Source organism: Aythya ferina, assembly GCF_964211825.1.
Source record: "Aythya ferina genome assembly, chromosome: 5".
Classification (NCBI taxonomy): domain Eukaryota; kingdom Metazoa; phylum Chordata; class Aves; order Anseriformes; family Anatidae; genus Aythya; species Aythya ferina.
In genome coordinates, this window is record NC_140301.1 from 58,550,716 (window position 1) to 58,576,388 (window position 25,673).

The window sequence follows — 25,673 nt, forward strand, 5'->3', positions numbered from 1 at the left end:
ATCAGTACCTACGTGGCTGTCCATTAATCAAGCACTTAGCAGAGAGTGCAGCAAAGTTATTCCAAAAATGCAAGGTGTCCCGTTTGACAAATCTCTAAGGATTAAGGCAACACCAGAAATGCTAAATCTCTGCACTAAATCCTCCGAGGAGGAAGACCCAGCTTGCCTCTTCCTCTTGGGGACTGCATCAGCAGAGCCCATATCTGTGTGCTTTGCGTGGATCCCAGAGGCTCCGTCTCTGTAAAGACTCTCAAGGCTGCCTTGGAAAGGCTACATGAGCAAAACTGGAGGCAGAGATAGTCTGGGGGTGAAATGGCAGACATGTGGCTCTTCGCATCCAGACCTTGTGGAGGAAGAAGGGCATGGCTTTGGGGATGTCATGAGGAACGTGGGTTCATGTTAAAACTTGGGGTGAAGCATGGAGCAGTTGTTCTGTGCTAGGGGCATGGTTGCAGTGGTAATGTCTGCACAGAAGACAGGGCACTCTTATTTATTTTAGGTCTTGGAGAAATTCTGTGAAGTGAAACAAGCAATATAGTCAGATGGAAACGCTATACCTGAGTTTTTATTCTGTCAGTTCCTTTCTTGGCCTGAAAAAACTGGGGGAGGAGGGGTACTTGTAGAAGAGAGGAGAGAATTCTCTGCTTGGAGCATGCAAGAGGGGAGTTTGAAGGCCCCTATGGTCAGTAGGTCTGTATAGAATAACAGAAGAAAATGATTCTGGACTTTAATCCTGCTGCCTTTTTTCTTTTCTTAATTTTAGAGCCAAATTTACCCAAACCAATATGGATGTCTGTTAAAGCTGATTATTTTTCCCAGGGATTCAGAGAACTGATTAAGCCATATAGTGGAAGCCACACTGCTGTTTCTAAGTTGCCCTTAATGAGAAACCTCTTTTTCTTAATAGCTAATAAACTGAACAACAACAACAAAAAGTTTCTGATATATTATGGTAATAGCTGTAGACAATCATTTCTACTGTCAGCGCAAAACTTGACCTTCATTTTGGCCTGTGCCCTAAAAATATGCCCTATTAGTGCTTCTGTTTTATCCCACTGGTGGTTTTTCTGCTAATTCAGGACTCGGTTACTTAACTTATGGATGTCATATAAGGACGGGTTTAGGTGGAGGTAGGAAGTGAGTCTATCCCTTGAGGCTCAAAGTACATCCATAATTCAGTGATTTAGCAATAATCTTTTTTAATTAAAGTTATGTGATTTTCTTTTTTGACTTCAGGCTGTAGTTTTTCAGTGTGCTGTGGGACTTTTCTTATTTTAACAGCCATCAGGTTGCATGCTTTCCTAGTAAAAAGCAGTGTCATGGGGGGATGTAAACTTGGATTCTCTGTCGTCTTAAAAAAGCACGTTGTTCCTTATAAGAAAGTATTAATTTTAGTGGGTTGTGCAGAATGTTTTAAAAGCGGTCCCTGTGGCTAGAATTCATCTCGCCTAACTGAGAATATGTACGATATAAAAAATTACTGATTTTCCTAGGCCCCTTTAGCTTTCTTTTAGACTAATTTAGAAGAAATGGGTGCTTTAAGGGCACAATATATCTGGCCCATTGTAGGCATCTGGACTTTAAAATGAGATGTGACTTAAAGAGTTGGATTGTAAAAAATACCTTAAATGTAGATATCTGTATCCCACGTTTTCTTAGAAACACGGATGCAGCTTTGTAAGTACTACGCAGCTGTGCTTAGATAAAAGCATTTCATGAAGCATGGGAGTTTGCGCGTTGCCAGTAAATATTTTGTCATAAAAGTTTGTGGAACTGAAACAGTGTATTTTTGTGGAAAAGGAAGGAGGAGAAAGCAAAAAGGACTGTTTCTCTTTGTATGTATATTGAGTGCATGTGGGTGGGTGTGAATTTATATATAAACTTGGCGTGCATGTCTGGATGCTTTGTTTTTATAATTGCTGTGCTTTTATCATTCCTTCAATCGTAGGCGAATCTTTCTTTTTCCATTCTGTGTATTTATGTGCAGCCCATCCCCACAAGTGGGCTGTATTAATTGCTGTGGTTGTGCTTTCCCTTATGAAAGCACTTTGCCTAAAATTGTCTAAACTATGAGCAAAAGTGAGTCCCCTCAGCCACGTCTGAAACGTGCTTACTCTGTATGTACCAGTGCAACACTTTTGAGTTGGATTATGTTCATTTGTTATAAAATCATGATTCAGAAAGATTACTCTGAGCATTCAAAAACCTGAAAATTGAAGTAGTTTGTCGCTGGAAACCTACTTTATTTTATCCGTGCTTGAAAGGATGCACCGAGTTGCGCAGTGCAGCCCGCAGATAGCACCTTTGTAATCAATAGCTTCGTTTTAGCCAGATCACAGAAAGCAGGCACAGAAATTAAGAGCTGCAGCTGAGCTCCCTTAGAAGATTTGCAGAATGGTGATAAATTCCTGCCTTGCCCATGTTTTCCTTTGTTACTTGGTAATCTCCTAAGAAATGGTAAATATGACTGAGCGCTGAGTGTGCTGCCTTGCACAATAACCAGCAGCCTAATACCTGAAGGCAAATGGGGCAGTCGGCACTGCCGTGTAGTTGGGAGGAGAACAGCTTATGGAGGAGTCGATAAGTACCTTGAGAGCGAATGCAGAATTGATAACTATCCTTTCAGTTCAGTGGAGTCCCCTCAAATCACGCTGCTCCCAAACCCCATGAGCTTTATCAGTTCTGGGGAGCGTTACCTTACGTGACTTAACCACCTGTGGCTTGTTCATGCACTGGCTGGTGGGTTTATCTCCTTTAAACAGTATTTAGCTCTCTGGGTTGTGGGATAGCTTGTATATATGTGGCACTTGATGTCAATGTTGTCACGCTTGTGGTAGCATGGCTTTGTTAGAGCTTATTAGCCGGGTTCCTATAATGCCTGTAATGGTCCCAGTCAGTCTCCCATACAGGCTGTTAGATCACGGGGAGTGAGAGGAAAGAGCTGGAGACTAGTTTAAAATTACCGAAGTATGGAAGTGTTTGATTTAAACTGTTATATAAATACACTCCAAAGGGCGGAGAGTGGAGGCATGAAACCTGCAATAAGGACCTTTCTGAGTAATTGTGTTTCACCGCTTGCGGAGGCAATACCTGTGGTTTGTGCTCTGGGCTGCACCTTCAGAAGGCACGATCAATGTAATCATAATCCAGAAAAGCCTGCTTGTTTTCAAATAAAATTAAAAACATTCTTTTCCAGTATGAATTGAGCTGTGAAATGCCAAACGATGTAGGTCACTTTTCTAGTATTTTATATGCTTTGTTCCCCTATAAAAATATAATTAAGTTTTTCTTATTTGAATACCGTTATTCACATTGCACCATATTATCCGGCATGTTGTATTGCATTGCAGCAATAAACATAAAACACCACTTATTTGTACAAGTGTTATAGGTAGTTCCCTGCAAATGTTTGCATATTTTTCAATAGCAATAAAATTTTCAAATAGAAAACGTGACTTTTTTGGTTATCCAGCATATAACAGACTGAGTACACAAGTACTTCCCTACCGCTGACTCATTTTTCAGCCTGCCAAGACCAAATGTGCTTGACAAAGAATCAAAAAAAAAAAAAAAAAAAAAAAAAAAAAAAAAAAAAGAGAGCACAAATAAAAATAGATTCAGGAGACTTATGTTACTGCAGTTTCACTTCTTCTAAGCACCTAACCTTTTCTGTAATTTCAAGAATTTTCTGATAAATACCTGTCAATCATAAAAATGAAGGATTATTGCTGTACTTTGCAACACAGGAAATTCTAGGTCTTTGAAAGAAGAGATACCTGAAATGTGTAATCAGATCGTAACGGTGCTCTGCTACTGGAGATATGGCAAGAGTCTGCCTTGGACAGATGGCCTCCATACTGCATTACCCACCCACTGAGGCATTGGATCTCTTTTTTTTTTTTTTTTTTTTTTTTTTGTCCCCCTTTTTCCCCTCATGTGCTGAGATGCAATATGGAAAAATGATCAGCTGAATCCTTATGGGAATAAGCAAAAAATAGCTTTTGGAAAGTGTTGCCACTTGACGCTTGCTGCTGCCTGAAGGTAATGTGTATGAGAGGAACTCCTCACCATGGCATACGGTGCTACTACCGCACTGTCTTGGTGGCTGGTGCCCACGTGGGACATCTCCTGCCTTCTCCACTTGACTTTCTCCATTGGAGGAGCAGTTGATTGAAGTAACGTGCTATTTTGCTTCAGAATAATGATGTTTCAAATGTGTAGTGCTTGAGTCTCCAGAATACATAAGGAGAGTGCTTCATAGTGCGTTAAGTGGTCATGCGCAGACTTTGAAGAATTTTATGATTATTTTTTTTACAAATGTTTGTGGTGAAAGGAAGGGCAGTTGCCAAATCTCTTTGCTATAAAGTTTGACTTACGTAAAGTAATGCACAGATGCTGTAGCATGTTGAAAAGTTTGTTTGTTCAACAGAACTAAGCAGAGAAATGAGGTCATTAGGAAAATCAATTACTGCAAAGTAATTTGATCGCTTCTTGAAAATTTGAATGTACAGTAAAACGTGATTTCAGTACGATATGGAATCATTTTTTCTCTTTCTAATTAAATCTGTTGTAAACAGTTGGAGCTAAAGATCTTTGTGGAGAACAAGAAGACAGGAACCAGACAGCAACTGACCTTTTCATTTTGTTCAGGGGCTGCATTATCTGTGGTCACTTTGAGGACAGTTTAATCATTTCAGGCATTCCCCAGATTTCATTGAGATCCAGACACTGGGTTTGTCATAATGCTCACTGCAAAAAAAAAAAAAAAAAAAAAAAAAAGTAAAATCTGTTTCTCTAAAGCGTAAAAAACAAAACAAAACCAACAACAACAACAAAAAAACCACCACGGGTATTTCTAAGCATATTCTCAGCATCTTGGTAGGTGAAGAAACCACCTGGGGTAAGGAGAATATGCTGCTTTGTGATTGCTAGTGCCACTGATCAGATTTTCTAGCTTCCTGCTTTCTTTGTAGCAGTGTTATTTTGAAGTGCGGAAGAGAAAATGCTTTGGGGAAGAAGCATCTATAGCAATAACTAGGGAGTGATCTTAATCCCTTCAGTAATTCTTTGGTTCTTTGACCTCATACTGCTAATCTCCTTGAGAATTTTATTCCTTGACCTCTTGGTTCTAATCCCATCACAAATTTTATTCCTTGACCTCCTGGTTCTAATCCTTTTGCTAATTCTACTCCTGAGCATTGAGTGTGTGTGTGGGGGGGGGTTGCATAAGCATATCTTTGAATCTGGCACTTTAAAATCAGCAGTGGACCTCTGTTATTGGCCCTTCTTGCCTTGTTTCTGGTTAAAGGCTGTAGTGGTGGAAAGAGAATTTATATGATGCTCCTTAAGCACATAGCCATATATATTATGAAGGACAGTCAGTTATTTATGACCCCAAACTGTGGGATAATTAGGGTTGGAAAAGTAGGCAAACAGTTGCAAGTTATGTTGATGGAGGTATCAGCTTCTTAGATGAACATTAAACTACTCTAAGATGAGTCTTGTGAGCTTGATTACCATATCATTGTAATTAGGTCCTCTGGGAGGATGAAAGGTAGTAGGATTTGGGAATGGGTGGATGTTGAGGTGTCTGCAGGCTCACAGAGCAAGAGGAGGGTTTGAGTGCACTTTGCTTGGATATGAACCCAGCCAGGAATGTAGAGTTACTGACCGGCACTTTGCACAGGCCAAGGATGGGGAGATGAAAGATTTGCATCCCGTCACTTTTCTTCTTTTGAACTATTCAGCATCCCACAGTGCATTAATTTTTAAACTGAGACTTCAATCTACAACATTTTAGCCCCTTTCATGAAAGGATTTTTTTCCCTTACTTTTTCCATTTTGCCAGTTATGTAAAACCATCTGCTGCTTACCTTTTGTCACTTTGTGCTCACTCCCTTTCTTTATTCTTGTGCCTTTCTGTGAGCTACTCGGCCGAAATGATCGTGTTATTTGGGAAGTTTGCTTGAAAGTTGCTTGCTTTTGTCTGTGGCAAGTCCTTTTGACTGGCTGCCACAATAAGGCACGTAGGCATGCCTATTTTGTCTTGTGCACTTGACATTAAGATTTGATTTACCAAGGGCAGAGATGAGCACAGGCAGCTGGGAATGGTGCTGAGTCCCAGTGTCCACGAGCAGGGTTGCAGTGATGTGCAGTTGTGCAGCTGTGGCTTAGAGATGGTTTTCAGGGTAGCCTTGAGCTAAGGGCTTTGCTGAACCATGTTTACTACGCCCTTTAATTATCAAGCTCATGTTCCACCATGTGGATACAATGTAGAGGAAAAAGATTATTGTGAGTAAATGTGGGGTTTGATCTCAACTTCTGCTAAGCAATTACTCCTGTAGGTAGCAGGAAGGTATTTTTGAAATGCTGGTTGATTTTGTACTCATTTTGTCTGAAAAACCACAGATGACTGCTTTACTGCTCTTCTGTTTGTTTATCCCAGTTGTTCATAAGCAATAGAGCTACATGGTGAAAAGACTGGCAAAAAGGTCATAAGGAGTACAGGACAAAAGACAGGAAGAAATACATTGCTGAAATTGTTTCTGAACATCTTCTCCTTCCTGTCTGCTCTCTTCCAATGACTCAATTCCCAAGTAGCTACCTCACCCATCCTAAGTAAAAACTTATCAGTGGAAATTATCATTACCATTATTATTTAAATAACACCATTTAATTAAAAGGCAGATTCTGTCTGCTGTGCCTCCGCCTCTCCTTTTTTCCTCCCTTTTTTAAAAATTAAATGTCAACTCTGGATCCTCTCAACAGTCTCAGCAATTTAAATATTAAAGTTCTAAGATGATGCATTGAAACAGCTGTAATGCAAAAAGCCTTGGAAGAGCTAGCCAAAATCAGGGATGTTAGTGCTTCCAGTGTTTTGGTCTTAATCTTAATTGTGTTTCATCTGTTAAATGCCAAAGCAGCAATGGTGTCAGAGATTTAAAAAAAAAAAAAAAAAAAAAAGTCAGAGGTCTCATTTGCTGACAAACTGCCCACATGTTCCTTATGTTACTGCAAGCACAGTGAGCTCCTTGAAGAAGTCTCATGCTCTTATTATGTGGCAAGCAAATACCGATAGTTCTACTGTGTTGTAGAGATCTTTGGCAAAGTTGCACCTTGTGGGTGCTTGATTTGTTTGCCAGTTTTGAAGTTGCTGCATGGAGAAGGCTTGAGCAGGAGAAGAGTATTATGTGCATTGGGAGAAGGGTTGGGAAGAAACTGAGCCTGGGGAGGCTTTGTGTGTATGCAAAAGCTGGAATGGGGAAAATGATGCTTAAAAGATGTTTGAGGTTCGTGGGAAACTGGTGCTGTTTGTATGCCCCATGCTGACACTGTGGCTGTCCTGGATTAAGGATGTGTTGCATGACCATGTGCTCTAGGCTTGTAGGAGGAGCTGTATTTACTGGTAGGGAAGACATATATGTATCTTTCATAAAATAATATATGATGTATGCATTTGACGCTGTATGTAGTGCTTATACTGATGCTCTCTGTACATGTGTGGGGAGGCTGGCTCTTTCCACATGTTCCCTGGCCTGGGGGGAAGTTTTTCCACTGTGAAGAGCAGAGAGAACACTTAACCTCTCTCCTGGAACAGGACAAGAGGAAATGGAAAGCCTGTGTCTCTGGAGCCTAGGGATGTTATAGTGAGAGCTGTGATATGATGACAAAGCCATAAATGCTGCATAGCCTCATGTCAAAATAGCTTAGATAATTGGTTAAATATGGAGGTAAATTGAAATGGACTGTATTTGTGGTCTGATGGAAGTCATAGTATGCATATGCTTGAGATCTTGTTTTAATTCTATTTCTCCAGGGTGTTTCTCACCTCTGAGTTTTCTTAACGCTTTATCTTGTGGCAGATGCTTTATAGGCATTTCAGTCACTCAAGCTGCTATATTTAATCTATGTATTACTGTTAACACAGAAGGTGTTAATATCCATAATGATGTTTCCTTTGAAAAAGCCAGCAGCATTTATTCTAGCTTTTTATCTTTAATGTAATTGTCAAGATTTTGCTATGTTGGAGAAGGAAATGATGACATTCAAGCCACCTCAAAGTAGTAATTCCATTAGAGCACTTTCCAATTCCTTAGCTATTGTTTTGGTTTCTTTAATTAGCAGAGAAATTTAATAAATGTGTATTAGTAAAAGGAAACCCACTTTAAAGTGTTGTCTGAAGACAGAAATAAATAACCATTTTTCTGTTACAAGTGTGAGGAAACATGCTCTGCTCAAGTGGATCCACAGGTACTTCTGCTAGGGTTTGCTTTGGGTGGTGAACACCAGAGGTTACAAAAATGCCCCACCACTCATAACAAATCTTCAAAGCAGTAGCTGAAGCTACAAAGCTCCTTATCAATTCTAGATGCTTTTTACCTGCATCCTGAGTGGGAGTGCAGGAGAGGAGCAATGGAAATTGCCAAATGAGTTGGCTATAGTCTAGTGGGATGCTTGTTGAACACCACAGGTATCCAAGTGTTGGAAATCCCATAACAGATGGTTATAAGGCAGGCTGGCTACCAAGGTCCTTTGCACATCTGAGACCCACCACCACCAATGCACTTGGGAACCAGTAGTTTGTCAGCTCCTTCCAGAGAGTAACTGAGGTTCACCATGGCAGGGTGGCTGCCCTCACCTGAGCGTTTGAGGAGAAAATGGTCTCGCTTATCTCCTTTGACCAAGCCTGTCCATCCTTAATTATTCCCCACATCCTCCTAGTTCAGCAACCTCTGTTGCTTGCAGTTGCTTCTGCCCTATCCCTCCTTCATCATTGCCATATCTGGTGGTCTGTTGGCAGCCGATGAGTACCCAGACGTGCTTCTAGGTCCCTGTACGGCTGGGGTGGGAAGTCTACTGCCGCGTTATAAGAAACTCTTCACTTCTGGGCAAGCAGAAAAGCAGCACTGAAGGTGACTTAGGAATATTTAGATAAAAAGAGAAGCAACACACCATATTGTGGAATGCCAGGGTTAGTTCTCATTGCAACACAAGGATGAAGGCATCTGAATTTGCTTAAACTTTGTTTTTTGCTAGTGCTTCTTCTGTGGACATGTTCCGTGATTTCCAAATAACCTAACAATGATCAATTTTTCACTTTTCAAAGCACTCAACCAAGTGAAATTCTCCGTTCTGAATGTTTATGCTGAAATACTCTGGCAGCAAAGTGAAGCTGTGTGTACAAAGTGTGTACAGACCAGTTTCATCTGCAGTACTTTCTCCTGCGGTCTTTTTTTTTTTTTTTTTTTTCCCCAAAAATCTTAATGACTAAGAGCATTTAACATAATTACATAATCAAATTATGAGGAAAAGTACATTTTAAAATGGAATGTTCCTTCCAAAATTGGTATTTTATATGTCTTGTTTCTTGAAAAATTCAAATAATCAAAATTGTATTATTTGTGTGAATGCTTGCTACTTTGGATTTTTTTTTTCACTTTTGCAAAAACTGTTGAGTACATTAATGTGTAATTATAAAAATCTGAAACTTAGCCATTTTGTATTCCTTATGCAGAGAGGAGATAATGATGAGAATATTTTGTATTTAGAAAAGGTATAATTTTTAGCATATGTAATAGGCTTTTATTTCTCAAATGGTTTCCACTGTAAGCTAATTGATACTTAAATGGGAAAAGGAGCAGCTACAGTTTTTTGAGAAGAGAATCTGAAAATAAGCAGGTCCTGGGTAGTTACTGGGGATCTGGGAGAAGAGGAGGAGGTTGCACTTGCATTTCCCATCCTGGTGCAACTGACTTCTTAAAAGCACCATCAATTTTATGGAGAACTGAGAGGGCATTCCTACATTGGTAATCATGTTTCCTTTCTAAATGATTTAGGGAGCATTTGTTTGTTTCATTTTCTTTTTGTATTAAGGCAGAGGACAGAAAGTAGATCCTTTATTTTGGTTACCCCTACAGCGATCTGCAGCGAGGGAACTGTTGACATTTTTGCGGTGGGTCTGTGGCTGAGATGTGGTGTTTGGGTTAGGCTACCATCCACACTCCTGAATCTAACATCACCCCACTTTGAATCTTTCTCAGTCAAAAATAGTGTTAGGGTAACAAAGCAAACCATTGCTTAAATTCTTTTGGTTTTCCCTGTCATTCCCTATTTACCTCTGCCGGTGCTCAAATCAATACCCATCTCCAAAATATGTCTCTGAAGTTGCTTGAGGCAAAGGAATCAGTCTGCAGGTTTGCTGTCAGAACAATGTTAATTCAGCACCTCCAGTAATGCCAGATAATGTGGAATGGCCCTATTTAGACAGTTTTCTGTTTCTCGAAATAGGTGGCAGCTTTTCTGTATTGATTACAAATGGATCGTGAAATGTTTATGTAATGAAGATAAAGGGATTCCAAAACAGCATTGCTTTACCAACAACTGGAAAAATTATATATTGCCAATTAAACCTCGGTTCTTATTACTCATCTTTTGTCTACCTTTCCTTTTCTTTCTGCCTTTTCAATAGACTGTTGAAAAGAAGTTCAGTCAGCTTATAGGGGCTGACTCTTGCAATAGCTGGAACTTGATTTTTCTGATAGCAGCTTTATATAACGTACATCTCCAGCACATCTATTGTCACTTTTCTCTAAATAGAAGACAGTGCATCTAATATAGATTCTCTTTATCTTTTTGTCATTCAAATACACTACCTATAAATTTAGAACCTGTTAACTTTTTTTTATTTTTTAGTTAGGAAAATAAAGTGCTGGGTAATGTTCTTTTTTCTCTTCTCCTTTCTCATTGTATGAAGATAACATTTTCTGAAGTACTTTTTTTTTTTTTTTTTTTTTTTTTTTTTCCCCCCTCAAGGGCTTTCTATTGCATATTATGTGAGGTGCATATTGCCAGACTAATTAAAATTCTGACAATTTTTGCTGTTACTTAGCTTGTGGTTGTGCTATAGGCTTACAGGAGAATTCATCACAAAAGCCTCATTGTGTTATTAAATAATGCAAAATACAAAAGGGGTTTACACAGCTGTGCACAAATACAGTTAGGTTGCTTTCATGGAAAATATTTCATTTTCTTCTGGAACAGATCCTTATTTCTTTACTAGTGATGATCCCCACCTACCTTGGCTTGGAAAACTGTCTGGAAGGTCTAGCATGTCCTAGCCCTACCTTGCAACTTCCCATGGATCTTGGTCTATCCTGAAAAATTGCTGGTCTATCCTGAAAAAGTTATGGTCAAAGACCTAGTGAACAGCCTAGAGAGCCACTAGTTTATTGGCAACAGTATGGCATTAAGTCATATTTTAGTTCCATGCAAAGGAAAATTTACTGCTTCTCCACCCAAAGGCAGGGTGTACTGCCCTTGTCATGATTTTAACAAAAGGGAATTTGAATGATTCAGTTTCTATTTGAACTACAATAGGTGAAATACAGCAGTGAGAAAGAAACCTGCTTCTGAAGGACAGTGATATATATATGTACACATGTATGTATATATATATATATATATATATGTATATATATATATATATGAAAGTAAATATTTTTTCCCTATTTTTTTTTTTTACTTCAATACTATTTTTATTTTTCTCTGAAGGAAAATGAAATACATCATGTGGAAGGATCCCATGTAGATGTGTACAATAGCTTTCCCCAAATGTCATCTCAGCCTATGTGAAGATAATGAGATCAAAAATGAAAGAATTTTCTTCCAATAACTAAGCAAAATCAAGACACCGTATGAACAATTACTTAAAAATCCTTTGTAATAATCTAGTACTAGATTGTGTCACCACAGTGGCTTGTCTGAACATCCTCATGAATTTCAATATGAGTGTATTCAATGTTGCCCTTTTAAGACTGAATGTCTTGAATGTAAATACCAATGGCATGTTGTAGAAATCCTTTATTAGCAAGTAAGTTGGTATATTGTTAAAGCTACTTAATTTTTTAAAAGTAGAACGTTATTTCAGTAGAAGATTCTCATTTGTCAAAGGGGAAGCATTTAACTGATCTTGCCAAAACATCCTTTAAAAATTTGTTAGCACTGTGTGTTCTTTTCCTTCCATCATGTCCTAAGTTTGGTATAGGGCAAACTGACATATCACTGTTGTCATTAAGTATCCTGGGTTTAAGGGAAATTGTCTGTGGGCTCTGTGGAGGGTTGAAAGGATCATTTCTCATCCTCTACTCAGTCCCTCTCAGTATATGTTCTGTAAAGCATCAGAGTTTGCTGATTGCTTGTAGAGGATGAACCTGAGAAGTGAACTGTACATTCATTTTGTGTAAATGAGATGGGAGATGGGCAAGTTCTGATTAATTATAATTGGAACAGCATAGCTTTTGAGAATTTTACATGTTGTTATTTTGGTTAAAGAACTTGGAAATGTCTTTTGCAAATTAAAACAATTATATCAAGTACATAAATCAGTCCTTGAATTTGGCATGAGCTGCCCAAAATATTAATAAAAACATTGAAGTTTAATAATAGCCTTATGCCTCTGAAGTGTGAAATAGAGATACCATCAAGGACTTCGGCAGCAAAGTTGTTGTATCTAACTCATTAGTTAAGATTTCATTAGCTTCTTCCACCATTGTTATTCTCACCTTGCTGGTGAATTATTGCCAACAAGAAAAGCAGGTTTTACACAACAAATTTTTTAATAGTGTAAAAATGAAAATAAATTAATGTTTTCTTAGGATACAAAGCTTGGCTATTCTCAGTCTTTACCAGTTCTGCAATATTAAATGCACAGTTTTAAAGAGCAAGGCAGCTCTGGTAGTCTGTATAAATAAAAATAACTGATGGGGCTAATACTGTGTAAATAATAACATTTACAGAGACAAATGCACTGTGTGGGTTGTCTGTGGCATGCATTTCAGACTGCATTAGGTATGAAGTGTGGTCCTCTAAATTGTTTCTAATTGTCCACGGTAATGTAATATAAACAGTGTGATTGTTGTCTAAAACTGGTCCAAAACAGGCTGTAGAGATCAAGCCATTAATCCTGCTTGCTGTATATTTAACACAATTTGACTTTATTCCATGTTTTCAGACCTTTGTCTGGATGGGGGAGCTCAGGGCTATGAGCAGGGGAGGTGGTGAGGAAATTGAGGTTGAGGTTTGGGGTGAATTGGGGGTCAGGTAGGAGGGATTGGGGTCCCCAAAGATGAATGGGGACTTCTAGCAAGGACTGCTCTCCTGAGATGGATCTCAGCTTCCTCCAGAGTTCCTTAGAATGTCCATAAGAGGTGCTTGCAAGTGCAAACCAGAGCTAGGGTATGCTTCCCTCAGTGCTCAGCATTTTCCTGTGGTATCACTGGGAACATTCATTAATTTTGGTGGGAGCAGTCCTCTGGGAAGAGTTTATTTTCAGACCTCGCAGGTCATAGATGCCTAATTGGCTCACCTTTTCCAGCACTCCAGAAAACAAGCTGTAAAATTTTAAATTATTTGGTAGCATAACATAACTGATTTTTGTATCATGAAAAAAATCCATGCGAGACCTTGTGCGCTAGGTGCTTAAAAAATAGAGGAAGAAGAGAGCCTCAGTCCAGGAGCATATGTTTTTAATATCCTCTGGCTGCTCCTAGACACTTCTGGCCAGTGCAAATAAGAGTGTTTTCCACTTTTTATACTTTCCCCATGTGCATTTCCATCCAGACTTGATGGATTGATCTAGACCAGCTGCTTGGTCACTTGTATTCAATGGCACAGAAAGTGCCTCCAGAGCTCATGTCTGAAATAGTATGAGCTCTTCCATAGTGAAGTTCTCTTCCTCCAAAAGTTCCCTCAATACACTGCTTTTTCTGTGACTGTAAAGCTCTTGATGAGTTGCAAGACTCCTAAAACATCGCAAGCTATTAGCATCTGTTCCATAATTCATTGTCTCAAAACATGTTGCTGTAATTAGAAGACTGCCTGAAACTTCAGGGATAGGCTCCATCTCTCCAGACATTGACTTGATGTAAGTCAGTGATAGGAGTGTCAACAGCTCGAGTCTGATCCCACCCTGCTGTTTGTTGATTTCCACAGAATGCATTGCTACATTGCATGTACCCTACTAGCAGGAGCCCGCTGCTGTCAGGATGGTCCTACTCCGAGCAGCTTGTACCTCTACCTGTAGCAGCCATTGGTTACATTTTCAGAGAAGTACCACCTTCCATGCTGGTCCTTCTGTTTGAAGATTCCTTATGTTGTTCTATGTGTTTTGAGGTTTACACATGGTCACAAATGTACTAGAAGAACACCTGGGAACTTACCTTCTTCTTGGCCTTCAAAACATGCTGCTAGGTAAAAACAGTGTATTGGGTTAGTCATTGCTGTTGTGTTGATTCCTTGAGTTTTTGTTGTCTGAAAGGTTTTGGACGAAGAGTGCCTATGCCTTACAGCACTGCTACTCTGATGTTGCAGCACAGGTGTAAACACAGCTTTGGCAGAAGTCGGGGTAGCATTTGGGCAGTTACAGCTCTCGTCCCATGGGAGCAGTCCATTCTGCTCCACTGGACATGTGATGGTGGTTGCAGGTGGAAGATGATGGTAGATAACGGTGAGTTTTGTCTGAATTTGAGGAGAAAGATGCAGGTGGTGTGTGTGTGTGCATGCAAGTTGTCTGTGTGTGTTTTGTAGCAGCTGGGCTAATACCCTCAGGTGCTCTGTGAGTGATGCTTCAAGTCCCACATCTTAGACCAAAGCCAAGAAACTCTAGCAGGAGTCACAGGACAGAAGCTGACAAGGCTGTTAATTATGGCTACTTTGGTGGAACAAGGCCCCAGTGATGACAGCTTGCCATTTGGCAGGTGAACTGATGGCACTTTGTATGTCAAAGGTATGCGGTGCTACAGCAGAGAGTTACAGCTGAGGGATCTCAGCCAGTTTTAGCAGAAAAAAAGCAAACTTTATTTATGGAAGAAACATTTTTATCCCCATTACTCTGATAAAACCTGGCTGCAAGGGTTAGATTGTTAATTATTTTTTTTACAGATGTGAGAGAAGCTTGGAAGTTGGTGAAAGATATTCTATATAAATTCTTTAGCAAGATCCAGGGATGGAGAAGCATGGAGTGATTTCTTACAGTGTCATGGCAACCAGCTCTACCCAGAGGTGGCATCTTATCAATTACATTAAATAATTAGGAACAACAGTTAGTAAAGTGAAGAAAAACAAGAATGTCGGGTGGGAGGCAGCTAAGCTCAGCAAAATAATATGCTGTTTGACTTCTGGAAGACTTCAGCAGAGGCTGAAAGGAGATTTTGAGGAGAGAAGAAAATGGAAGGAATTAACAAGATAATGGGAAAAAAAAAAAGCTTATGGTGGAAACTTATTCAGATAACATGGAAAGTATTTAGGCAAAACCTGAGTTTTGTTGAAAAACGTGTTTTTATTGACATAGATTTTGAAAAAAAAAAAAAAAAAAAAAAAGAAAAGGATTAATATACATAAGTTGTTGGGGTTTGTTTGTTTATTTTACTTTCCAACTGCGTATGTCTTTGTTTCCAAGATAGCAGAAGAGTTCTCTCTTGCTCATTCTCTTTTGCTCCTTTTCAGCTCCCTTCTTACACTAGAAATATACTGCAGAAAAATCCTTCCCTTTGTTTTCTGTTCAAAAGGTTTTAAGAATGAGTGGAAATGCTACTTTGATTTTTAAAAAACTTTTCACTTTTACGGTGGAAGAATTAGAACAAAGAAAAAAGATATTAGGTTTGTACTACTTTCACTTTAAAAGACCTACTACTACAAATTCAGATTAAGAAAACCCAAAGATGTTATTTTCTGTTATTTTGCTAAACATTACCCTATATCACAATTTTAAAAAGCTGAATAATAAAATGGGATAATTTTTAAAAGAGTAAATGTCTCAATACTATGTGATATTTCATTCTGAATTCTCCCTGTTCAATTCTGAACATTCAATTCTGAACAGGGAGACCTGTAGTAAATGACAGATTTGGAACAAATTAAATCATTTATCTTTCTTTGTAAAATATTAGTATAAATGTCAAATATAATGTCACAGCCACCACATTAACATCATTTTGAGGAGACGTAATTCTTATTTTGCGTTCCCTCTTTCTTTAGTAATGATATCTATCCTTCTTTATGCACAGTGTCCACATTGCAGTGTATTTACTGTGAGTAGATGCTAAAAAAAAAAAAAAAAAAAATCAAATAGTTTCCCAAAGGCCTTTCATCCTGCCTTTGGGAAATTTCTCATACAGTTTCTTGAAGGAAAAGATAAATGTATGTGTTTATTGCCAACCCTAAAGCTCACAAACATCAGCCCATATTTTCTATTGACCTCAGTGAATTTTGGATCATGACATCTGGGAAAAATGTGTTCAGATTAATATAATTAAGAACCAAGGCAGGTTAGCTTGCAAATTTGGTTCAAAGTGTTTTTATTTAGGTTAGGTTAATGTGTTTTAATGTTATGCTTACTAATATGTACTTACAGGAATAATCACTTGCATAAAATGAGTAATATATGAAAGATTGTTTCTCCCAAGCCATCACTACAGGAAATGAGGAGGCTCTTCTCCTTAGATAATAAATTTCTATGTCTTAAAAGATTAAAGGAAATATTTGCAATTTGATCAAAGAAACTGGGGAATAACATTAACTCAGTTGGGATTGGTTTTGCAAAACTGAATAAAAATGTAAAGAAAACAGCTTTGCAAAGTCAACTACAATTAATAGTTCAGTATAAAATTGATGTACCATTCTACAAAGACTTGGGAACAAGCAGGCTGGAAGGCCTGAGAAGTTGCTCTAATAAATGGATTGTTGAATTTTAAATTCATTGGGTTTGTAGACTTCATTCCGCAAGGCTTATGGCACCTTCTTCTTCACAGAAGTAGTTTGTGGGAGGGAGAACTGAACATAAATGGTACCTGCAGGTGTTAGTAGCACTAGCAGGACTTGGTCATTAACACAGAGGGACAAAAAATAAAAACACTCCTCAAAATACTGTCAAACTGTCCATTTCAAATACATTCCATATTTTATATGTAATTCAAAATGTCATTGCCCCTAAAAAGGAGTCTAATAGAATATGTGCCCAGGTATTAGTGCCCTGTAATAGTGAGAAGTAACTGAGAATACTACATGTATTGGCAAAAAATGCATGAGAAGAGACCCTGAAGTAATAAATATTTCATCGCCATATGAACAAAACTATTGAAAGCATCAAGATTACTTAAATTAATCCATTGCATTCGTAACTAATCTAATTTCTACTTGAATATATGGCTATTTAGCATCTTTCTTTAATAGGAGGTAAAGTGGTGTGAAACTGGGACTGCCAAACTGGAGGGTTGAACATATATTTTAGAAGCGAATGGCTTACTTGCTGCTAAAGAGTTAATGTTCAAGACACATCCTCTAGCTGTTAAATGCTTAGGTCACGTCTTGATGTTTTTATTCTGTCAAATCTCTCCTTTATTTTCAATGGACTTTTAGGATTGGCTTAGTCACTGTTGGATAAAAGTCAAAAACAAAACAAACAAACAAACAAACAAAAAAAAATAAAAAATAAACAGCTTTACTTGCATTTGCCCGGATCTGGGAAATAGTAAATACTGCTTGTAGTAGAAAGATGATAAAATCTTCCTAACTAGTGGGATCTAAGCCATGATACTAGTATAAACCTAAAAATAAAATCTAAGAAACAATTTAAATTTTACTGATTTCTTTTTTTTTTAATTCTTTCCCTCATAGTTTTACTAAAGTGCAGCTTTTCTCTCTTGTGCAGCGGGTCTTTTTTCTGCTTAATCCTGAAATTAGGGTTTCCCTTTTGATATATAAATTCCACCACAGAAGCAATTGTGAAAAGGACAGATGAAATTCAATGTCAATGTATGCAAATTAATACATGTAGGCAAAAAATAGCTATCTATACCTATGTAATAATGGTTTCTAAATTAGCAATTGCTACTCGGGAAAGAAATCTGTTACTGCAGATAGTTCCTTGAAAATATTAGTGGAATATTCAGTACTGGTCAAAAAAAAGGCAAATAAGCTTTCTAGGCAAGTAACTGCAATGGAAGTGGAAAACACTGCATCACACTGCGCTGTTCTGCAACAAGATTTTGTAAGACTGAAAAGGGTATCTAAAAGGTGGCAAGAATGAAACATGGAATGACTTCCTCAGAAGGACAGATCAAGTAGATGAGGGCTCTTCATGATGGGAAAAAAAAAAAAAAAAAAAAAAAAAAAACCAAAGCAGGGAAAGGCTTACATAAACCAGGAGTGGTGCACAAAATGTGCAGAGGAGCAATTGCTCCCTGTTTCTTGCAAGAGGAGCTCAGGTTGGCTGATGTCAAGGCTGGGGCAGCAGTACTTGCAGAATGGCACGACAAAATACCTTATCATGTAACGTTTTGGTGAGAGGAAAAAAAATAAGAAAAAAAGATATTTGGAAAGGAATTAGGTATTTTCAGTGGAAAAGTCTGGTCAGTGGCTATTAAATACCCAGTTTGGATGTAATGGGCAGTTTAGAAAGTCCCTGGACTCTGGGTTCATGGAAATCAAGGAAATATCCTGCACACCTTCTTTCTTGTGGTTTTACCCTAAGTATCCATAAGGGGCTGCAGTCAGGAGAAGGATTTTGGCCTCAGTGGGCAATTGGTACAATGCTATGTGTCATTCCTGTCTCTGTATACAGCTCCTTGGGCCATATGCATCTCAAGCATCTTTCACACAGCTTATGGGGCTTTACAGTGAGCACACCATTGTCCCAAAGAGGGTAACTTTATTGCAGGATCCAAGAGCAATGGGTTTTAGTGAAATGGGACATTTTAAAATGCTATGAAACAGCCGCAAAAAAGTCAAAGGAAAGTGATAAAATACACTCAATTATTCCTTTCTGATACTCTCCAGACGTCAATGTAATTTCATTGACTTCAGTGAAATTAGTGTTAATGTTGGAATGGAAATGCAGCAAATTTAATTCCAGCATCTCCTTCCTGGAATAGCGAGCAAGAAAACAGAGAGAGGTAATCAGATAGAAACAAGTGCTGATCAGAAGGAGCTGAGCAGGGAAGAGGAGCGCTCCAGGAGAGGCTGCCAGGAAATACAGGCACTTTTCCCGTCTCACATAGTCATGCAGAGTTTGGCAATTTGTGCACAGTGCCTGAAGTGAAAAGCCAGACTTGTTTATTTCTTTTGGTTGGCTAGTGTATGCAATCTCTTGCTGTTCCATTGAATATTTGTAAAACTCTTGTACCAGGATGGTATCAATGGCTACTAGTATTTCCAGCAGTGTCAATTTGCTTGGTATCATGGAGAAAAGGAGCTCTGGAGAGCTGGTGGACTGCTGGAAAAAGGTGGAGAAAATGTGCTTGATGTAGTGTTTAGACAGCTTTTGCTTTGTCTGAGAACAGATCTGTTAGTGACCTTTGGAGTGCTGATGTCCACTTCTGCATATATGTTATTGTCTGGCTTTGTGTTCTGCTGATGGAAAATAGAAAAATATGTTCAGGGTATTGTCTACCATTTTACCATGCCGTTATTCTTTAGTGGAACCATTTGTGGCACTGGAAAAGGGCAGTGTAGACTATAAAAGGGTAAAACATGCGCATTTTTGCAGCTAGGCTTCAGTGGGCTATTGATGGCTTTCCAACCAGCAGAGAGGCCCCGAAGAAGCTGTCGGGCCCAGGGACAGTTCAGCTTGTGCCACAGCAAAATCAATACTCCAATAAAGGACAGGTTCCCAAAGTGGATCATCAAAGCATACCAAAGAGAATTCACCTTTACAGCCTGCAAACTTTAGTGTGAAATATTTGGACAGAACCAGAATGATTCCAGCAAATCTGGAGTGATGCTGAGGCATAGCCCTGCTCTGCGGCCTCTGCAGGCATGGCCTTAGTGGAAGCAAGGAGCAGGTGTCATGTCAGTCTTGGGCACAAATCTTTTGATAAAGTGGAAACCTACAGGAGAAAGGGTTTGGTTTTGCCCCTGATAGGCAACAGTGGGCTATGAGCTCATGGTTTGCATTTTGTGGAAAATATTACATGATAATTACATTGTTCCCCAGGGATGTGGTCACAGTACCAAGCCTGTCAAAGTTTAAGAAGTGTTTGGACTGTGCTCTTAGTCATATGGTCTGAATTTTTGGGTAGACCTGTGTGGTGCTAGGAGTTAGACTCGATGACCTTATCGGTCTTTTCCAACTCAGGATATTCTATGATTCTATAATATAAGTTTTGGGAGGGGGTGACGATGGTAGTGAATGCTCTATTTTTTCTTATGCTCTTAACACATTTTTTGCATCAAAATGGAATTTTCTTCCATTTTCAGATTTTCAAATCAAAAAGACAGGAGGAAACATGTTTTTATATGTTATTTTAGCATTGTAAAATCTGAAGGTGAATTATTTAAACTGTTTGTGAGTTTCTTTTTTTCTTCTCTCTTGCATTTTTCAGGGAAGGCACATTTAATTTGGGACAGACTTTCAGCGTCACCATAGAAAATGTTGGAAACAAAATTTTGCTTGTTTCTGTGCAGACATAGAATTTGCAGGAGGGAAAATTTGAGGGAAGGAGTATTTGCAGATGACTTGCACAAGTGAGAAACATAATTTGGTTCAATTAAGTCAGTTTTGTGGTCATTTTGCAGAGCAGAATTATTCTGAAAATAATGGGATGTAAGCGTCATCTCCAAATTGGAGGCCTTTAATATTAACGGTATTAAGTGCTTTATTTTGTTCCTTCTAAAAATACCCTATAATTACATACAGAATCTATCCTCACAGAGTTCAGGCTGATGAATTAAAACAGAAAGAGGGAACTGCAGCATAGAGCTGCACTGCTTTACCTGAACTCTGTCTCATTAGTGTTTTCAGGTAGATATTGTGTAAGCGATACTCTTGTTATGCTAACAGCTGTTTTCCTTACCTCTCAAGGCTGTGCATGGTCTGAGTTTTATAGCTGAGATTACTTGTCTAATTGTTCCAAACCCATTCTTATTAATTGTGTTGAGATAAAATTGAACATCTAATTAAATGAATAAACAAAGTTAGGTTTGGGAGAAGTAGAAAGAATGAGCAAATTAGAAGACTGAAAGGAAAATTAACAGCTGCGGAAAGTCTGAGCCCATTCATATTGTGTGTTCACCTTATTTTTGCATATAGGTGTAGCTGTGCATACGTATTTGTACATGTAGATATGTGTTTGTCTTTGTGAGTCTCTAATATACATCAACATGTCTATACAGTACAAATTTTTACATTGACACATGGGGGAAGAAAAAGAGCCTGGGAGGAAAGAGCTAGAAACATCTTCCAGTACAGTCCAATACTTTGAAGGTGTGTTTACAAATTTCCTATTATATTTTAACAAGACAGGCAATTTAGGTGCTGTTCCTCAGTGCACAAGTGATGTTCTGGCATCGTGCCTCCGGCAACATTGCTATCCTGAGTTCATCTTAATGTGACAAGAACTTGGTGTCCCACTAAAAAATTCCCTTAAAAATGTTCAAGAAATGAAAAAAAAAAAAAAAAAAAAAAAAAAAAAAGGCAAGAAAAAAAAGGCCCAATCTAGCAACAAGCTGTCAGTTTGTTTCAGGTGGTAATACTGACAGCTGCCTACTTTACTCAGAGAACTTTTTTTTCTAGAAATGATCGTTTCTGAGATGCTGTTGGTCCCCATGCTTCCATGCAGTAGTGTGGGAGACTGTGTGTATCTTATGCTTGTTCTTGGTGACAGATTTGACACAGCAAGGCACGCAGAGGAGGGCACATAGGATGGTTTTGATCCACAGGTGTCAGTGCAGGCTAGTACTAACACTAAGGACCAATCACTCTGGAAAAGAAGCTTCTTTCTTTCTTTGATGGAGAAAGGAATGAGAAAAAATTCTGTGATGGGTAGGTGATTGTTTGACAGACACAACTGAGATTTTTTTTTGGAAATACTGAAGAGATTTGCATGGAAATGAGGCAATGTTAATAATATTCAATATAAATAAAATGATAAATAAGGAAGGGGGCAAAGTGCTGGAGGCACAGAGTCGGTAGCATTCATGGTGAACGTAATTCTCATGAATTTTGGTCATCATCTTCCTCTCTCCTCCCCTTCTGCACCTACTGTAATGCCTTTGGGGAAGCAATTCCATTGCGACTAGCATTTACCATGGCAAAGGACTTTATCCAGCATGTCAAATGCTAGATGTGCTTTTTGGTGTGTAGGTGATGAATTTCTGGGGAAATAAGAATAGTGAAGCATTAGTATAAGAAATGGTCTGGTTTGTTTTAATAATTCTTCTCTGTACTTATGTCATACTCTTATTATAAATGGAAACTTGTCACAACCTTTGTTTATCATCACCAAAGGCTATGACCCACTAGACACAACTTCCATCGCGTATCAAATATGTAGAAAAAGCTTAACTCTCAGCCTCTTACACTAGAGCTTTCAAGGAAGAATCTTCCACAATTAAGGCCCCTTCACTACAAGACATGGATTTTTCAGGCAATGTGAGGCTTTTCCACTCAGTTAACAAAGGGTAATGCTGTTTGCCCTGTTGTCTGTTGCAGCGTAACCACAGCTGTTTTTCAGGCTGTGCCTGCCCATGTGGCACTTACCACCCTTGAATAATACAATGAGGGAGAAGCAGACCCAAGACAGATAACACTTTCCAGATGAGAGAAAATGCAAGAAATTGTGTATAAATGCCAGGAGAAGAACACTGAACCTGTGCAAGGCCGTGTGTCTGATGTCCAGCACAAAGTGGTCTAATAGCATGGGGTGGCTGTGGTAGGGGATGTTGAGCATGGAAGATGTTGTCTGTGAGCTGTGACTTCAAGCTGGTTAGGCATCTGCATCATCATACCCAGGCAGCTCTTGGCCTCTTATCCTCAGGAGTTTTTTGTCTTTGCTGCCAAGTAACATTAGCCAACTTCTACTAATGCCCATCGCTTCCTCGGGGCTGGAAGATGAGCATACTGATAGCTACGGACAATGGTAGCCTTCATTTAAGACTCGGTAAGAGCATGGTACTGTGTTTTGTACCAATTTGGCCAATCTTGGATTGTAACTGTGTGCCAAATTATAGCTCATCACATTTGCATGGTGAAGAGGCATCAGAGCTCTAAAGCAAATATTTTCCTTTTTCTAAGTGCTCTTATAAACAAAAATGCTCCCAGTTTCACTATTTAAAAATTAGTGACTGTACAAGTGCAGTTGAAATCCCTTATTTTTATAAGGATTTGTGCATAAAGTATGCAGAATGCATAACTGCATCCAAAGCAGCTGTTCCACTCTGCTGTGCAAACAGTATCCCCTATGAAGGGAAGAACAGCGAGTGTCAGTTCCTATAGTTTACTACTGATGATCCTTGTAATTACATAATTATTTAATTTTCTTCAAATAAATATCCCATCAGTGTGAACAGGGATTTCACAGATCTACTGTTATCATTATCCTCTGAGTTTAGAGTTTGCATGACTACTGTATCCAGAAGATGTTGAGTTGGAAAAACAGGGGTAAACATCACCTGGCACTGCAGAGGAGCTGTGGGTCTTCTGTGACTGCAGCGTGGGCTAGAGGTATGTTGGAGGGCCACCACCTCCCTGCATTGGCAATGTGGGACATACATCTGGACGCATGTAGAGCGTATGGGCTATAGGGCTGATGGATTCAGGCTAGTGCAGTAATTATGATGTTACTGGAGGTGACAGTGCTTTGGTGGGGCTTATAAGAGGATAAATGTATTGGATTATGTGGCATGAGAAATTGCAATGATACGGCTACAGGTGTAATAGGAGGAAAGATTTATTTATATATTTATTTACTTTGGACTAGGTTATTTTGGGAATAAAATTTGAAAGGCAGTATGCTCTGATGTTGATGTCTCTTCCCTGTAAAGCAGAAGCAATTGCGTTTAGGACACTGATTGAATACTGCTGTAAAACTGGCATCAGCATGGCAGGAATGGGGGAGTGTATTTTAACAGCATCATTTTTATAAGGGCCAAGGATACAAAATCAATTTTGGCATTTTGCAGACTGGAAGAACCATGGGTCTGTGTCGGTGCCTTCACTGCCAGAACTGGCTGGCAGGAGCATAGACACGGGGTGGAGTTGGAGCAGGCAGCCGAAAACTGCCATAAGGTGGTGGGAATAGTGAAAGAGGGGGGCTTAGAAGAATTTTTCTTCTCCATGTAACAAACTTCGTTGAGTAATGCTGATAGATTTAAAGGTGTTTATGGTAGCAGAGGCACGCTCAGCTGGGAGGTGGATGCTTCACTGTGCTGCCAGGTGTTGCATCGAATAGCACCTGCAGCCATCTTGCAGTATGATCCAGTGCATGAAGGTGACATGGAAAAGTATAACAGAAAACTGCTCAGACTTGAAATAAATCACACATTTGCATTTTGAGCGTATATCTAATTTTATCTTCTATCTACATAGCTGGATTTTTATCTAATTTCTCTATTGAAAGATGTAGCTTGAAGAACATTAATCAAATATTATTACAGGCATGCCTAATTCCAAAAATTTGTTGAAGAAGGTGCAGGTAGCCTCAGCATGCAAAACTAAGTATCTGTATTTTTCCAGGATCAAGGCCTCATCTTCTTCTTTACAATTAGTTTAAAGGTATATTGCATACGCTTAGATTAAATAATACTCTAGGATGGAGCAGAATGTAGGGAAAATTAGATCTCCTAAAGGCAGATGTCCCTATTTGGACCTATTTAGCATGCAGTTGGGTTAATATGAGATGTGAAACGCTTTGGGATAATTTAGGTAGCTCTGAGTCTTTTTAAAGAAAATTCCTTGTTTTTAAACAGGCCTAAGGGTTTATTTAAATCATTTAAAATATTTTATGCTAAATGGTTCAAAAATATTTTAGGTATGTACAAATATGGTATAGCAACACGCATTTTAGATATAAAAATATATACCCCTTAGATCCTTGTATTTGATTTAGGGGAGTTTTTATTTTAAACACTGAAGAGTAAAAATAGAAATTAAAATAGCAGTTGAACCAGTTTTGGGACAGAGAAGAAATATTTCTACATCATTATTTTAAATTGATCACCATGAAATCTAGTGAAGAATGAGATTTACACACACAGGACAATTAGGTGAGCATTGCATGACTGTAGGAAACAGAAAAAAAATCTGGAGATGTGCGATTCATTAAATAGAAGATGAATAAATGTAGTCTGACCTAACCAGTCATTTCAAGAAATTGGGTAAAGTAATTTCCCCTTCAGCCTGTGTAGCACCATTTCTCTTGTTTCCCCTGAGCTTCTTGTAAAAGGAGAGACTAAATTAAAACTGTTGAGGTATGTGTATATTTCTAGAGATTTCTTTACAGATTGTTTAAATCCTCTTGCCATGAAGAGAGGCACAGTATTTTCATAATCTTCAAAACCTTTTGTAAATGATCTTTACTGTAAGTTCCCCCTGCCAAAAGTAATTAAAATCCAGCAAGAAAAGAAAGGTCCTTGGTAGTGCTCCTCTGCCTTTGTTTTTGAAAGGTGAGGAGTGAGGTTCACACCTGGCACTGTGGTGTTTGCTCATTAAGTAAGGGTGCTCGGAGAAATCTTCATTTGTTAATTACAGGTACTGAGGATGCCTTAAACCCTCACAGGCTGAGAAGGGAAGGCAGCATTAGCTGCCTGTTAGAGAGGCCCACAGGTGTGCATCTCTGCGCAGGGGAATCCATAGGGTGCCAGAGTCCCTAAGGCCTCTGAGCGGGGTCATTTCTGCCAGCTGA

At 38.8% G+C, this 25,673-nt stretch overlaps 1 protein-coding gene across 2 annotated transcripts in view; it reads left to right on the forward strand.

Annotated features, from left to right (window-relative positions):
- Positions 1–25,673, forward strand: part of KCNH5 (potassium voltage-gated channel subfamily H member 5) — a 157,668-nt gene that overhangs the window by 75,050 nt on the left and 56,945 nt on the right. The gene's annotated exons all lie outside the window — the stretch shown is intronic.